At 44.9% G+C, this 4,050-nt stretch overlaps 1 long non-coding RNA gene across 2 annotated transcripts in view; it reads left to right on the plus strand.

Annotated features, from left to right (window-relative positions):
- The first annotated feature begins 799 nt into the window (after window positions 1–799).
- The window catches only part of LOC121141763, a 28,340-nt gene continuing 25,089 nt past the window's right edge, over window positions 800–4,050 (plus strand). For both annotated transcript variants that reach the window (XR_005878702.1, XR_005878701.1), the window contains exon 1: window positions 800–1,011. This is a non-coding gene — a long non-coding RNA (uncharacterized LOC121141763). The remainder of the gene's footprint in view (window positions 1,012–4,050) is intronic.

The raw sequence follows: 4,050 nt of genomic DNA on the forward strand, positions 1-4,050 counted from the left end.
CCCGGAGTTCTCACTGTAAGAGCCATGTAAACATCATAAACACAATTCTAGGCAAGAAGTGGGTTTTCTTCACTGGGAGCATTGGCTAGATGTCTCTGATGACAGCGTCATTACTTTCTTCACATGGGCTTGACCTTCAGGACAAGGCTCCCCTTTAAGAAACTCTGAGGCCTGGAGACTTTACTCAATGACTAAGAACATACATTGCTGGCCCTGAGTTCAGTCCCGAGCACACATACATCAGATGGCTCACAGCAGCCTGTAATTCCAGCGCCAGGAGATTCAACGGCATTTGTTCTACACTGAATCTCCACACATGTATTTCTCCTCTCTCTCTCTGTCTCTTTCTCTGTCTCTCCGTCTCTCTCTCTGTCTTTCTCTCTCTCTCTGTCTCTCTGTCTCTCTCTCTGTCTCTGTCTCTCTGTCTCTCTCTGTCTCTCCGTCTCTCTCTGTCTTTCTCTCTCTCTCTCTGTCTCTCTCTGTCTCTGTCTCTCTGTCTCTCTCTGTCTCTCCCCCCTCTCTCTCCCCCTCTCTCTGTCTCTGCCTATCATCTCTCTCTCACAATAATAAACATAAATCTTAAAAATAAAGAATGAGGGCTATAACGCAAAGTGGAGTAGGGATAAGGAAGAGAAAAGCAAGGGAGTAGGGCACAAGCCACAAGCGATGACCAGGACAAATAGACGACAAGGAGCCATTAACCTCCTTAGTTGGACAGAGACTCACCAGATCATGTGATGCTGACAAAGGCACGAGTAGGTTGTGAATGTGCCACAGTCACACGCTGTTAATACAGAGGCTTAGCCAGGCAGCTCGCTGGCACGGGCACAGCACGCAGCACGCAGGACAGCTAACACTCTGCGGCGCCCACTCTCCCCTCTTGCTATTCGCTAACACCTTTATTGCCTCCAGTTAGTCACAGCACTCTCATTCCCATCTGTCGAGGAGAGCTTCCTTCCAACATCCTGCCCTCCTTTTCTTCTCCAGCAAAGAGACTCTCCCAGTGTCGTGGTAAGCCTGGGGAACAGCCAGTTTGGAAATGAGGGGCGTTTGGAGTGAGGTTGGTGAAGGTTTCCCACGAAATAAGGGAGACTGGGGCTGGGTGATGTTGTGTGGGACGCTGATGTAGAAACAGCTGGAAGGTAAGGGCAGGCAGATAAGTGGCTGTCTGGCCGGAGGCCCATCTGTATTGCCCTGAATGGAGGACATCCTGGGTGGGTGCCAGAGAGTTGCTGACAGCTCTCCTGTCCAGCTTGGACTGTAGCACAAATGTTAACACACCCACACACACACACACCCACACACACACACACACACACACACACACACACACACACACACACACACGAACATTCCTTTTCTAAACTCCTCTTGTTCCTCTGAGAGCCAGCCTACCACAGGCGATTTATATTTGAGGAAGACACCATGTGAATATGAATATATCCAACGAGGTAATTGAAGTTGCCGGCCAGTGGGCTATAAATAACTGCTAATTGGGGGTTCTGGTGGGCAAGATCACCTAGTTATTTTCTCTGCCTAGGGAGCTGCCCTCATCCACTAAATCCCATCTACTGCTTCTAGTCTTGAGTTCACAGCTTCTGGTGTACAAGTCCAGAGTACAATCACGGTAACCTTATGTCCCCCTGGGGGAGGTCAAAGGTCACCAAGCCGGGCAAGACAGATCCTTGGGAAACCAGTTCTTATTGTGTGTCTGTGCTTCCTTTCATCAACCTCTAGGGAGAAAACAAAGCCTTGGGTTTTGCCAGGAAGCATCTTCTATTGAGAACTACATCGCAATGCAAATCTTTAGCTCTTGGGAAAAAAAGTCATGGAGGTGGGGAATGGGGTTGGGGTCCACTGAAGCAGATTTCTGATGGCTCCATCTGAGTCAATGATCAGGATTTTCAAAACTTATTTATTTAAGGTGGTGGAAAAACAAACAGATAAGCACCATCCAGAGAGGCAGTGCCAAATAACTCAGTTTATGAGTGGCCTGCATTGAAGATTCACCTCATGCTGGGTTCAAGGATCCTACTGGAAGGTTCTAAGTATGAGCATGGGGAAGGACAGCCATGTACCTCTTACTGCCACCAAGCTGGTCTAGATCATCCAAGATTAGTGGAAGAGCAGAGTGCATTGTGTACCCTTCGCTGACTTTACTACATTGCCCTCCCAGACTGGGACATGGCCAAACCCCTGTCTTAGAACCAGCCAAAGGCTATCAGTTTCTCTGTAGTCAACCTATTGGCAATGTCGTCTGTTTTGACATGAATATTTGAATTGACAATAAAACCGATTTTGTGTGTGTGTGTGTGTGTGTGTGTGTGTGTGTGTACAAAATCACACCAGGAAAAAAAGCCCTTCTTCTCATTTGTTTCTGCCGTATGTTTCGATAAAACAGATTCCTTTATATCTGCCTGACATTATTTCTTCGGTTTGATGTGCCCAGTTGGCAAGAAGAAGTCATTTTGGGGGATTAAATTTAGTAGAGTATCCACGCAAGCGCCAGGAGCCCTTAATGGAACTTTGGCAGGCAAGACAGCAATAATTGTGGAGCAGGTACACTGGGAGTGGGAGGCTGGGCCTGCAAGGAACTAGTATCTAAATTAGGTGTTAGTTCAGATTACAACTTGTCACACCTAATACAAGTGACACCGTCAAGCGGCAGATACCAATTCAAAATTTGTTGGTACCTACAACCTAGGGATGGTAATTGTTGCCCCATTTAATCCTTCAACCAGTCATTAAGATGACATATACTGTGCCCACAAGAATGGTGCACCAGTCTTTGGACACTGGAATCTCTCGGTCATCTCAGAGATAGAAAAGAATGAGTTACAAATCATCCCTGATAAACACATGTTTAGATTGTAGGGCTAGACAGAGGTCTGACCCACAGTCTTCAATGTGTGTCAGCGGGCTCCTCCAGACCCCAGTGTCTTCCCTTGAAAACTGGACTTAATTCTCCTTGTGTGAAATTAAGGAAATTAGCTCTTTTTGCCTCCTAGGAGGAAATCTACGAGATTCTCTATAAAGTCTTGATAGCTGCATGGATAGATTTCCATGTCTTCTGCCCTCCAACTTGATCCTGCCCACCTCAGAGACTGTATCATTTATTGACTACCTAACCAAATGTTCTACATCATGTGGGATAGAAGATCCACTAAGCATGGACTTCCTTGACCTAAAGAGAGAAGTGCTTTTTCATGCATAATTGTAATATAGTGATAATTCCAAGCACGACTGTATCAGACAGAAAACACCTTATGGTTTATTGTTTAATAGGAATCCCAGAGGCTGGGAGAGGGCTCAGTGGTTAAAACACCTGTCACAAAAGCTTGAAGACTGAAGTTTAGATCTGCAGTATCCTGTAAATACTGGGTGTGTTGCCACCCACCTGCCCCCATTCCAGCCTCAGGACTGGAAGCAAGGGGACAAGCCAGACTTGCCTGATCAGCAAGCCTTCCTCAATGAGTACAGTGGAAAGTAACCAAGAAAGATTCCTAACATCAGTTTTGGATCCCACAGGTACAAGTTACAAGTACTCTCTCTCTCTTTCTTCTCTCTCTCTGACACACACACATACACACACACACACAAACATGCTTACATTCATGTACACAATACACAAATACTTAAGAAAAAATGAATAGCAGAGAGAGTTCATTTCATTAATATGAAACAGATATAATATCCACTGGAAATTATAATACAGATTTAAAAAAATACACAGGTACTGCCTTATAAGTACTGGACACCAATTGAGATGTGGGTGTTGAAAACCGAATAGGGTGGTGAAGTGTTCAAAATACGCAATTCTCAGAGAATTAATAAAAATATTTAAAACAATCTGAAGATGAATTAAGCCAAAATAGCAACTCCTTGGACTCTTGAAAAAATGATGATTTTTGAACATTTTTTTAAATCAAAGCTTCCAGGAAGCTAGAGACTTTGGGGTAAAATGTTTAAATCATTGAGGATTGATCTGACGTTTAATGGCTAACGTTGACTTTCTGATGCCAAACAAGGTCAATGGGTCAAGCAACTTCC

Source organism: Mesocricetus auratus, unplaced genomic scaffold (assembly GCF_017639785.1).
Source record: "Mesocricetus auratus isolate SY011 unplaced genomic scaffold, BCM_Maur_2.0 Super-Scaffold_100008, whole genome shotgun sequence".
Lineage (NCBI taxonomy): Eukaryota > Metazoa > Chordata > Mammalia > Rodentia > Cricetidae > Mesocricetus > Mesocricetus auratus.